The sequence below is a fragment of the Saimiri boliviensis genome, chromosome 16 (assembly GCF_048565385.1).
Source record: "Saimiri boliviensis isolate mSaiBol1 chromosome 16, mSaiBol1.pri, whole genome shotgun sequence".
NCBI classification, from domain to species: domain Eukaryota; kingdom Metazoa; phylum Chordata; class Mammalia; order Primates; family Cebidae; genus Saimiri; species Saimiri boliviensis.
In genome coordinates this window covers 11,825,021-11,838,780 of record NC_133464.1, presented here as the reverse complement: position 1 = coordinate 11,838,780, position 13,760 = coordinate 11,825,021, and the positions used below count along the sequence as shown (strand labels likewise).

The 13,760-nt window shown below is 35.5% G+C and overlaps 1 protein-coding gene across 3 annotated transcripts in view; it reads right to left on the bottom strand.

Annotated features, from left to right (window-relative positions):
* The window catches only part of FGF14 (fibroblast growth factor 14), a 675,796-nt gene that overhangs the window by 181,538 nt on the left and 480,498 nt on the right, over nt 1–13,760 (bottom strand). Inside the window, exon 1 of one of the 3 annotated variants that reach the window (XM_074387468.1) lies at nt 2,732–4,347. The exons of the other annotated variants lie outside the window; for them this stretch is intronic. The gene's annotated coding sequence lies outside the window, so the exon portion shown is untranslated. Of the gene's footprint in view, nt 1–2,731; nt 4,348–13,760 lie in introns of those variants that run through there. 3 annotated transcript variants of the gene reach the window in all.

Genomic DNA, 13,760 nt, shown 5'->3' with positions numbered 1-13,760 from the left:
TGGGTGTTTCCAGTGTAATAATAGGGTCCTTTTAAAGGAGAGTAGAAGGGAGACGTGACTATGAAGTAATTATCAGAAAAAAATGCAACATTGTTGACTTTGAAGTTCAAGGAAAGTGCCAGTTGCCAAGGAATATAGATGGCCTCTAGAAATGGAAGGCAGCAAATAAATGGATTCTTTTCTAGAGCTTCAAAAAGGATTGGAGCCCTACTGACAAGTCGATTTTAGCCTGACAAGATCCATGTCAGAATTCTAGCCTACAGAACCATATGATAATCAGTTTATGTCTTTTCAAGCCATTAAGTGTGTAGTGACTTCTTGTTGCAGCAGTGAGAAACAAATACACCTGATAAGATTGTTAGCATCTCAAGGGGTGGGCCTGTGTTTTCTTGGACTCCCAGAGGCATCATAGGGCAGGTCCTCTGTGTTAGTGAAAGTGCTTTCACTGAACACAACAGCCCAACCCAAACTTTCCTTGCTGCTGCTTTTTTTTTTTTTAATACACACTTTTTCTCTTGTAGAAATATGGAAAGATATTTAAGAAAGAGTGCCAATAATAACAGGCTTCTTTTGCATTTGGAATAGCCCTTTAGAGTTTTACAGGTGATTTTTGTATACCTTAACTCAATTGAGATTTAACAAAGCCTGCTAAGATTGGACTGTATCTACATTGAGATTAAAATAACTCACAAATATACAACTATGGAAGAGAAGATGGAAAAGTGAAAATGGTTGGATGAGAGTAGATGTAAAACTTTAAATTCATCTTGTGTGATTATTGTCATTATACTTTGTTTAGCTTGCTGGTACTTCTAGATGAAGAAACACCACTTGTATGGGCCAAAGACATAAAATATTAGTGGTTGATAGCATCTTAGCAATTATCTATTAGTCCAATAAACGCCTCCCTCCACATCAGAGGAACTGACTGAGACTCATCCTTGTCCTAAGTACAAAGAAGCAGTCTCAAAAACACAAAGTCCCGCCCCAAACCCAGTGCTACTGCTGCAAAATTGACAAATGTCCATTTCTATTTTAACCTACTACTTCTGCCAGTAAGCTCTTTATAGCAGATTATACTGCTTAGCATATACCCACTGACAAATTTTATTGGTAATTAATGTAGAGTGAGTATCAGATGTGAAACTCAGCTTCTCTAACTTCTATAATAGTTTAGGACAGATAATAAGGTTTTCCTTCACTGTAAGATTAAATAAATAAAAGAAGGAAGGAAGATGAAGAGAAATCTACTTAATAGCAATGGTGTCAGTAATTGAAACTGACAAATATATTGTTGCTCTTTTTTAGTCAACTTGAACCTTGCCCTTTCTGTACAATTTGCATCTGTATCCAGAAGCCTAGCACAGAAAAAGGGAAAAAATATTAATTCTACCATAATCTTAGACAACAAAATTAAATAGAAAAAGTTTTTTGCCCTCATGTAAGAATCACATGAAGAGTATTAGTTCATCCAATATGGAGAGGCATGTCAAATCTTTAAATTTAGAACTCTTAAATTATTTGCTGAATATATCTTCAGTAATTTCACTTTTGAGACTGTATTAATATTAATATCCATCTCTGGATTTCCTTAAATAAAGGTCTAGGTACACATCCTTTTCTTATGATCTTAATGTGGGTATATGCTTCAGAGAGCTTACATGCCATGAAACTCCTAAAGACTGTTTGGGAAAGATCATTTTACAAAGTATAATAAGTAACACTTTTAAAGAAATCATTGGATTTTCAACAGTTTCTGAAGTCTGATAATGTAATGTTCTTACAAATGCCTTTAGTCCTTTGTAAGTACAAAGTAAGGATGTCAATTTCAATATATAAATCCATGTAAAGCACTTTATGGATTTCTTCTCCATTCTTCCAGTTACTTCCTTCTTCTGTTCATTCATTCAAAGCTAATTTGGTACAATAAAAATACTTCTTATTCTAGACATGAATGTAACATGTTGTCTCACACTAAGGAAAGAATCACTCAAAATTTTAAAGCCTTTTAAAAACAAGTGAAAGATGATTACTCTCATCAGAAGGGTCACTGAGGTGAAAACACACCTGCCAAAGAGAAGTAACTTTAAAAAGATAAAATGTAAGATAAGCAATGCATCCGTTTGCAATAAATCAACTTTCTATACTTTGCATTAGAAAGTTAAAAAGGGAACATCTGTTGTTTGTTCTTCAAAAGACAAAAATGGAAGGAGGAATTTGTGAGAGTTATATGGAGATCCTAGAGGTATTCTACAACAAAAATGCTCCAGTGAGTCTCAAGTATTTTTTAATGTAAGTACTTTCAATGGTAGAGGAAAATAAATGATCATGTTTACTGGTTAGCCTGCAGGATGGAGTCTCAAACAGCATCCAGTAATCAGGAATTTCTTTGGAATCTTGTATTCTACTCAAATACCCTGACAATTATATTCTACTAAATATCTGTTTGGTTTGATATCAAATATTTTAAATTACTTAGCCATAATTAAAATTGACACTGCATAAAGATATACCCATGGGCTCTCGGCCCTATGTACTGCTTGGTTCTCCAAGGGAATCCATTTCTATTTGCAAAGTTTGCTAGTTAGCAGACCAGCCCCCCTTCCCTTTTTTTTTTTTTTTTTTTTTTTTTTACTGTTAAGGTGGAACAGAAACAGCCTCTGAACATTTTTCCCACTTTGTGTTTATATAATCAAGTCACTATCAGCTAAATACCTTGCCTTTTGCTTACCTCAAATCAATGTTTCCCACACCACTGAGGACAAAGTTTCAGATGGCGGCACTCACACTAAGGTGCTGTGGCTTTTGCATTGCATCTGCTTGAACTCCACAGCTCCATTTGCCATGCTCCCCACTCTGGGCATTCCACCTCTCATCTAGCATCACTCCTGGCCATTACGCCACTCCTCAGCAAACCTATGGGTCATATCTTCAGACTTGCGTTCTAATATTCAGATTTTCTCGTAGTATAATTCCAACTCCACGATGGAGAAAAACATGCTGAGAGGCAGCAAAAGGCTCCAAAAAGAAAACAGTAATGTTTTAACAGAGGGGAATCCGAGTGGAAAGGAAATCCCCTCTTTCCTGTCACTTAGGAATGAAAGAAGAGACAAAAACTACAATAGATCCTTTCTTACAGCCTCAGAAAAATTATTTATTGAGTGCATACGTGTACTTACGAGCATGCAGGCAGACATGTGTATCTGTGTGTGTGCTTCATCTACAGTGATGCAATGATGCAATGCTGCCTCAACAGTAATCAATAAAACCAATTAGGAGAGTTATTTCTCATCAGACTCTGACAATGACTCACCATGAGACCATAATAGGGGTTTAAACCTTTTTGGGCCTTATGTATGTTTTGAGGTAACTTTATCTATAAAATGAGTAAACTCATAATCATTGAAATAGCATCTAAGCAAGACATAGGAAAACATACTAAAGCATAAATAAAGATAAGAAACATGGAAGTAAATAATGAATAACTTTTATCTTTTTTCACATTTCCAAACTGATTTATATGAATATTCCTGGAAATGAAATTAGAAACATGGTGTGCCAGGATATATGTGATTATGTGTACAGGAGAAGAAAATGGCTCTGATCAATAGACACCTGGAAACATTTACCCAGGTCCCGGGTTTGCCTCTCTCATTACATGTGCGTAGAGTTTGACAATTCACAAAGCACTCTCACATGCATTATCTTATTTGAATTTTATTTGTGAGTTAAGCAGAATAGATAGAATTATAAATTTACTTGAGAAATAAGGATATTAAGATTAGAGCAGCTTATTCCAAAGCACACAGTCACTTATTGAAAAGCACACAGTACTAATGTGGGAGAGCTCTGCAAATAGAGGACTATTTGGGGTATGACCTACATTAGCATCAGCATCACAATGAACTACAGGATTCAGAAAAGAATACTCAGATTTATTGTTAGGGCTACTCCAGTCTTTGCAGGGTGCTTACGAGTAAGAATATACCTGTTGCTCAGAGTTATAGTAGGCTGGAGTAAGAGATACACTGTTTCAACCTCTTTTGTGAACTTCAAAAGCAAAGTCATAAGTAGATCACACACAAATCTTTATAAGGCATGTTTTCAGGTAAGGCCATAGGTTTTAACCTCCTGAAAGGTGGTTTGATAATCTACAACTATGTTTCTGACAGGAAATGAACTTGGAAAGTTAAAGAATAACCCAATTTTTACCACAAAACACAAAGGTCTTAAAATAATTCCAGTTGGTAGTATTAGTAGTAGGTTGAGCATTCCTAATTCAAAAATCTGAAATCAACAATGCTCCAAAATATGACACTTCTTGAACAATGACATGATGTTCAATGGTTATGCTCCAAAGAAATGTTCATTGAAGCATGTTGAATTATTTTTATTTTAAATTTAGTGTGTGTATATATATATATAATTTTGGAGACAGAGTCTCACTCTGTTGCCCAGGCTAAAGTGCAGTGGTGTAATCTCCGATTACTTCAAACTCTGCCTACCAGGTTCAAATGATCCTCCCATCTCAGCCTCCTTAGTAGCTGGACCACAGGTGTGTACCACCATGTCTAGCTAATTTTTGTGTTTTTAGAAGAGATGGGGTTTTGCCATGTTGGCTAACCTGGTCTTGATCTCCTGACCTCAACTGATCCACATGCCTCAGTCTCCCAAAGTGTTGGGATTAAAGGCATGAGCCACAGCACCTTGAATTTTGGATTTTTAGATGAGGGATGTTCAAACAGTAAGAATAGTGCAAATATTCCAAAATCAAAAAAAAAAAAAAAATCTGAAACCTGAAACACTTCTGGTCCCAAGCCCTTCAGGTAAGAGATAATCAACCTGTAATAAAAAATATTATACACACACACACACACACACACACACACACGCGTGCACACACACACACACATATAACCAGAAACAAATACTGACAAAAATACCCATCTTTGTCCCAGATTTTATTAAAAATTAGAATGGAATATGGATTTAGGGGGGATAATGTTCTGAAAGATCAAATTGAAGAATAAAGCTAGCCAATATTTTTCTTCCAAAAATGCCAAAGAATTTACATAAAAATTTGGAGCTGAAGACTTGGTCATGAGCTTTACATGACAAAAAAATCCTGTCTATTTTTGTCAAGATATTTGATATTCTTTCTATGATTAAAAAAATAGGAACCCAAAATGGAAATAACATTTCCTAATAGCCGGTTTCTCTGAGAGTTATGATTTAAAATTTTCACTGCTAGTTATAACCAACTATTAAGCATAAGACCAACACTCCTACCAAATGTAAAAGCTAGATACTCTTAAAAATAAGAAAAGATTGGGAGGCCGAGGTGGGCAGATCACCTAAGGTTGGGAGTTCAAGACCAACCTGACCAATATGGAGAAATCCCATCTGTACTAAAAACACAAAATTAGCAGGGATTGGTGGCACAGGCCTGTAATCCTAGATGCTCGGGAGGTTGAGGCAGGAGAATCGCTTGAACCCAGAAGGTGGAGGTTGCAGTGAGCCAAGATCACGCCATTGCACTTCAGCCTGGGCAAGAAGAGTGAAACTCTGTCTCAAAAAAAAAAAAAAAAAAAAAGAAGAAGAAGAAGAAGGAGGAGGAGGAGGAGGAAGGAGGAAGGAGGAAGGAGGAAGAAAGAAGAGAAAGAAAGAAAATTGATTGACACCACTGGAGAGCTTCCAAGGCAACCGGGACTTAAGGAGCCAACATTTGGAAAAAAAGGAAAACATACGGAGATGAGCACTGTGTTGTACATTACTCTCTCTCTCAAGGATTTGCGGCTTCAAAAGTGGAGAAAGGCAAAAAGCTGAGAATCAGAGCAAAGCTTTTGGCAATCCACAATGCTAAGGAGACAAAAAATGGAGTTTAGGGCTTGCCAATAAAGAGTAGCCTTGGTAAACATCCAGGTTTTCAGTTGGAGCCCCTATAAACTATATGTTAGCCAAAAACCAAACCAGAAATAGACAAGCTAGCACACACATACACATGAAAGCCAATTTTAAATATATTTCATACTAGAGTAAATTGGAATTTTCTGTTCCTACTGTAATTAAAAGAAAAAAATCTTTTCAAAGAAGATAAAATCACAGCTTCTATAGTTTTCTTTCTAAAATGCCCAATACTCAATTAAAAACTACTAAAATTGCCAAAGATACCAAAAGGAACAATTAAAAAAAACAAAATAAATACATATAGGTGTTAACAGACACAGATTTAAAAATAACTATAATTACCATGTTCAAGAAAATCAAGTAAATGATGGCAATATAACCAAAGAACTGAATTAATCAAAGGAAGTTTTAAAACTGGAAAAAATATAATACTGAAAAGAAAAATTCAATGGATAAGTTCCACAGCAAGAAAAGAATAAATAATTTTAAAATGCTTTAATTGAAAATAGCCACCCTAAATCACGGAACATAAAAAATGTACTAAATCTTTAAAAGGAAGTAAAAACATGTGGGACATTATGATAATGACTAATATAAATATAATTCAAGTCTAGAATGACAAAAATGAAAGAAGTGATGTAATAGTGAAGGAATATTTGGAGATATTTTTAAAAATCATGAAGCTGACATGTAAACCTTACATCCCAGATTTAGACTCTGCTGCAAACCTCATGCAAGATAAATACAAATAAAACCACCATGCTGATAAGATTATTGACATAAAAGATAAAAGAGAATATTAAAAGTAGCCAGGGGATCAAAGAACACATACATGTACTAACTGGAAATGAGTAACAATAAGATTCCAGCTGAATTTCCAAGAAGATAGAGGACAAAGGAATGACACTTTCAGTCTACAATTCTAAGCATAGGAAAAATCTCAATCCACCCAAAAGAAAGGCAAATAAAGAAATTTTCATACAAACCAAACTGACAGAATTCATAACAAGTAGACTGTACTAAAATGAATGAATGAATGAATGAATGGATATTTAAACAGAGGTAAAAAACAAACCTCCCAGGTGTTAACACAAAAATGCAAGAAGGGATAAGAAGCAATGGAAAGGATAAATAACTAAATAAATATTGAAAGTATTAAATGTAGTAATAAACATTAAAAATAATTTACGATGTGTTTTATGTATACATAAAAACAAAAGCAGGGCTGGTGATAAGGGACAAAAACTAATGAGACTGACAAAGTATACTAAGGTCCCAATATTTTCATACAAGGTGGTAAGTATTCAAATTTATATTAGAATCTATTGTCAATATTAAATGTTATAATCTTCAGGTAATTGCTAATGTATATTGTAATTTATATTTTGCAGCCACAAGTAATAATAGTGAAAAATAGTAAAAACAATTCTTGACAAAAACAATACAAGAAAACAAAGTAAAATGGACACAGAAGAGATAGGACAAATAGAAAACAAATATTAAGATGGTAGATTTAAACTCAATTATATTAATAATTTATTTAAATGTAAATAGACTGAATAATTCACTTAAAAGTCAGAGATTATGAGAGTGAGTTCAAACTAAAAACTAAACCAAAACAAAATAAACCTGTTCTTACAAGATGTTCACCTTAACTATGAAAACACAGAAAAGTTAAAAACATAAAAAATAATCACCATGCAAATACTAAACCAAAGAAAGCTGGTGTTATTATACTAATAGCAATATATATATATATATATATATATATATATATATATATGTATTTTTTTTCTAGGAATTTTTGTATCATCAACTGTAGTCTTAAGAAATGCCTTTCAGAAGAGAAATAAAAGCTAGGAATGGACGGAAAGAAGATTATAAGTTTTCCCAAATGTTGGGAAGGACATTTACTCTATTGGGTTGCCTCCTGGATTTTATGGTGTTTCCAATTTTATGAAACAAGAACATATAAAGAGAATCTTTATGAAAAAACATGGTGGAATTCCTCACTATTATTAAAATAGCAACATTTGAGAGAAAGGGATGTGAGAAGATGAACTAAAGCCGTAATTCTTGATATCTCCCTCCCACTTCCCAAGTAGTGACTTCCAAACTTGATTTCTTCCAACTAGCCATCGGTCCATTTTTCTTATTTGTTGTCAAAGATACCTCAAGTGAAGAGGGAGTCATATCAAAATGGGGAATTTAGGTGGGGCATGGTGGCTCACACCTGTAATCCCAGACTTTGGGAGGCCCAGGTGGGCGAGTCACCTGAGGTCAGGAGTTCAAGACCAGCCTGGCCAACATGGTGAAACTCCGTCTCTACCAAAAATACAAAAATTAGCTAAGTGTGGCGGTTCACACCTGTAAACCCAGCTGCTCAGGAGACTGAGGTGGGAGAATTGTTTGAACCTGGGAGGTAGAGGTTGAACCTCTGGGGTTTCACCATGTTGGCCAGGATGGTCTCGATCTCATGACCTCATGATCCACCTGCCTCAGCTTCTGAAAGTGCTGTGATTAAAGGTGTTAGCCACTGTGCCTGGTCCCTGTTTTTATTATATTATTATTATTTTCTGTCCTTATGCTTTTTTTTAAAGCTTCTTGATGTGTCTTGTGTCTAAGGTTCCTTACAGTGTCCAGAGGTATTTAAACAAAAGAGGCTCATATATTTCTTAAGAACTAAACCAACAGACAAATATCAAATATTTGTGTGTGTTACATAATTTCTTAACTGGAATTTTAAATACCATGTCAAGATATGCAGCATACAGCCCACCCCATTTTTCTCCATGAAACAAGATGCCTGCAGCCAGTCTGAGGCAGGCAATATCGATACAGCCACTATTAACTCAGTATGTTTAATCAAACCATCTGTGTGTAATACATTCTAAATGGAATCACCTTGAATGCAAGTGCCAGTAAGTGCAGAATAACCAACTCCCTAAAGCCATAAAGCAATTCTCTTGACTTATAATTATTTTCTTCACTTGGAAAATTACTATTTACTGAGTTTTACCAAGGGATGTTTTTCCTGCTCAAAATCCTGTCATGGTTTTGAGAATCTGAAATTTCACTGGTTAACTGCTAATCGGAAACACATCAGTCTAGCCTTCTTTCAAAAGAGGCACTTTTAATAAGAATCTAATAGCTCTAGTCCTATGTTTGACTAATGCAACTTATTAGAATTAAGAACCTCACTTATTTATAGTACTTCTTCCTCTCTTCCAAAGGAAGCTAGTTGCTACTGATAATTCAAATTGGTTAGCATCCAATGGTCTCAGTTTTCCAGTTCATCCAATGTCATCTAGATTAGCTTGCCAGTTTTCTGGGGTTTTTTGTTTGTTTGTGTATTGCTCTTTTCAAATAAATTCTAGTGGCTATTTAGGAGCATGGCATGCTGTTGTTGAGGAATGTGTTCAATATGACCTACCAGAACTTCAGACTGAAGATCTGAAATTGCTATGAGGCAATTTGATATTCATTTAAATTACAGACCAGAGTTGTGGGGACTCTAATTGTGTGTGTGTGTATGTGTACGTGTGTGAATGTGCATGTGTGTGTTTTGTGTGTGGTCATTGATGTTAATTAGACCTCTTTTCCCAGGCTTGTCATTATTTCCATATTTCCTTGTTGAAGCTTTATTCTCTTTAAATGGGTTTTAACTTTGCACCTAATGTGACTGCTCTTATGTACACAAACTGTAGGACTTTAAAAAACAATTCTGTGCAGATTCCAACCCTAGAAGAAAATAATGAGACGTGTTAAGATAAAACAAAGTGTCTGGAAGAATTGAGTTCTATAAATGCTAGGAGGCATTAAACAGACTTTCAGTGGAGACTTGGGTAGGCTTTTTTTTTCCTGTCTCAATATTCAAATCTGTGAACATAGGAAAATTATAGCTTTTATATGCCTAAATATAGAGTAGGGTGACTGTAGGGAAGGAGGGAGGGCTGTGTGCCACAAATGTATAGAATCTATAGAAAATACAAAGATGATTAACCACCTATTTTCGGGCTGCATTTAATGAGCAGCCAACAGGAAGCGTGGAGTCAAAGCCAACCCTAAAGCAATGAGGTGAGGCAGGGACAGGGAGACGGACACTCAACATAGACCATCACCATCCAGAGGACAGTTCTCATCTCCAGAGGGCCTTTTGTGTTTGTTTGTGTTAAGTATATGGAGTACAGGTGCAATTTTGTTACATGCATAGATTGCATAGCGTTGAAGTCAGGGCTTTTAAAGTGTCCATCCTACAAATTAAAACCACAGTGTAGATGGCCTTTTAATGTAACATGTAATTCCTGTGGCAAAGAAACACACTTCTGCCTCAATGTTCTAAGACCTAATTCATGAGGGACTCTACGCAGTGTGCAAAAGAAGAATTTAAAGCTGAGAGGTGTCTCTCAAATTGTCTTGTTCAGTGGAGTCATTGCACAGAGGTCTCTGCGTGTTGACAGACCTGCCCAAGTTTTCCAGCCAGCTTGTGGCAGGATGAGACCCAGAGTGTTCTGTGTCTGTGTCCAGGGCTTTTCCAGCACCCACCATGGCATGGATGGTGGCAGTTGTGTGTGGACCTTTGGATTCTAGTAAGGATAGTGGTGAATAGTATTGATAGAAATGTGTGAGGCACAATGCAGGTGAGATTTAGGGTATTTTCTTACATTCACTTTTTAAGAAAAAAAAAATCAACAGGCCTATCTCAGGAGATGCCAATGAGAATTTTGTAGAAAATTTTAAAAATAAAAGGAATAGCAACGTAAGTTTAGCCAATTATGGTGACACTAGTTAGTGCTTAAAAACGGATGTTGCAAAATGCTGTTTTCTTTTTCAAAAAGTGAACAAATGGAAATACTTAGCTTGTAAACTAAGGTTCCTGGGGAGATTCTCTGCAGAATTCCTTATAACTACTACCATGGGGCAAAAGAAAATCCCACACAGATACAAACATTGTACCTTTACATTTAGGGTAGCCTGATTTGTTACTACAGAAAGTTGCAAAAAGTACTTAATAGTGCACTCTGCATCTCAGTTTCACTTGACCGTACAACAATAAACCACGCAGAAAGTAAAATCGGTAAAATTTATGGGAGTGTTTGGACACCAGGGGCATTTCTAATGATAAAAATTGTGTCAGTTCAGCAGCAGTAGTGTGGGAACAGGAAACCTTTGCTCATTAGTGCCATATTCTCAAAACTTCAGCAACTTTTGTAACTTTATAATTTTCCAAAATGCAAAGGCATTGGGATGTCAAAAATAAAAGTTGGACAAACATGAAACACTCGAAATCTTAAAGGAAATCTTCAGCCTTGCCTCACCCTCTTTAGCGGCTTACTCTAAAAGGAAAGTCTAAGAGATGACGGAACAGATGTGCCTGAACTCTGCAGTCCTGTACAGCTTTTTAAACTGGTGTCTCAAGCATTGAACAGAAAGAAGTGAAGGCAGAGTTGGAGAAGGCTCTTTTCTGCAAAGTGGTCATCATTTGTAACATTACTGTCCCAGTTTCTGCCTCATGTTCTCTAATGCTAAATTTGTAGGAATGAATAGAGAAAACCTTGTGATTGACATTCTAGCCCATTCTAGGGGTGCATCCAGGAAGACACTAGAATCTAATGCTGACCTTTATTATGATTTAGGATTAGTTAATTCTAAAACTGTACCCTATCTCAGTCAGATCTGTGTTCAAATATACCCGTGACCACTCTGAGTTCCTGGAAAAATTACTTCACTTCCTCTCATCCATGAAATGAAAATAATACCAACTACACTCTGTTGTTGGGAGAAGCATGAGAAGTGATATACAACACTTCTAATCCAAGCAGATACAATGAAGATGTTTGGTTACTTTCCCTACATTTTCCTCTAATTCATCAGGTATGAAACCAGTAAGACTGCTTCTACCTAGCACAGATTTGTCCAATATCTTCATCCCTGTATTCAAATCAGACCCCACCCTAGAGAGAAGGGAGACAGCCAATGCATTCAGTCTTTCCTACCCCAAGTTTGGCCTCAGCATGAAATTCTCTTCATGAAAACAGCAGTCTTCTCATTTGCTGGAATACAGATAAGGTAATTATTGAACAATCTAAGCCGCAGAAATGATTAAGGTGCTGGTGGCATTTACTTATGCAGAAAGATTAATAGAGTTAAACAATTGTAAGTTGGCCAAATGGTAGGAAGAATAAAAAAGCCATGAACAAATATTTAAAGGGCATGATGTATCCGAGAATAAGCAGGAAATATTTACAGAAATTCAAAGAGAAAAAATGAGGCATGTGGTGGAATAAAAAGACATTAAGCAATGAGATTTGAACTATTTTAAAGGCCTTTTCTAAAGAAAGAGAATTGTTGGATTCTAAAGAAAACAAACAAGCAATTTTTCATTCAAGAGTTTCCTGAAAAAAGATACAGCATTCGTGTCTAGTCATTGAGCCCAGTAGTTACATGTACCCCTGGAAAATCTCACTGGAAGAGGTAATATTACTCTGCAAATTTGTTCCTCTACTCTAATTGCAAGCTCTTTGCCATTTGCTTACACTTTAGAAGCTACTGGTCATCTTGACAAAAATTAACATAGAAAAACCAAAAACATAAATGTAAAAACATTATCTTAATTATGTGTCTCTATATAATAGGTAGATATAAAAGAAGTAGAACGTATTAGCACTACTTGAAACCCTTAAGAATAAAAATAAGAAGCAAATGTATCCATGAAAACACTCCACGTAGAGAAAATTACTATGGTAACTGGCCCTTCGAAAGTTTATAACTATTTCTTTCTATATAATGCTTGAAATTGAGTGATATTTATCATTAAGCAAATTAACCAATATTTTAATTTGCCAATTATTATTTGCCATGATAGTAATTAAGGAGCCTGAAAAACAGCAATTGCTTAATCACAAATCTATTATATTTGAATGTAAGGACTAATTCTCAGAAAGACCATTCATCTTCCTCTTGTTTTTTTTTTTTTTTTTTTTTTTTTTTTTTTTTTTTTTTAATTGCATTTTATTTTATTTTATTGCATTTTAGGTTTCGGGGTACATGTGATGAACATGCAAGATTGTTGCATAGGTACACACATGGCAGTGTGCTTTGCTGCCTTCCGTCCCCTCACCTGTATCTGTCATTTCTCCCCATGCTATCTCTTCCCACTTATAGGCGGGTGCTGAACAATGAGAACACAAGGACACAGGGAGGGGAGCACTACACACTGGGGTCTTCCTCTTGTTTTATAGAGACAAATCACTCTGTCCAAACACAAATACATGTAATGAAAGGAATATTCTTCCCAAGTAAGCAAACACCAAGCATTGCCTTCTAATGGTACCTGAATACCAATTGAGTACTGTGTTTGGCTGAACATCAAGTCACAAGGAATAGTTAACATATTAATACACTCAATTAGAAACCCAAATATATTGTCACTCTAAAAAGATGACCACTTAAAGAGTACTGGTGTGGTAAATAGTAGGTTAATAGTATTTTGATGCTAACTTTACCACTTTACAGTAAAAAAAATACAAATTTGTTACAAAAATTTGAATGCTAAATACTATATAAGCAGGATAAAGACTGAAAACAGAAAATTGAGTTTGATCATTGCAGCCCATGTATCATCTTGACAAGACCAGTTTGTTGGTTGGGACAAACATCTGATTAGAAAGGGTCCAAAAAGAATGGGAGAAGGGGAGTCGCAACTTGTCTTTCAAAGAGTTTTGCCAATAACAGGCAATTAATTCAATAGCTAGAGAGAAATGCATGATCAAGAGGGGATTCTTTTTTAAGATGGGATAATTATTCAAGATGTTCTAAATATTAGAGGTATTTAAATGCTAGTGAGGATAATA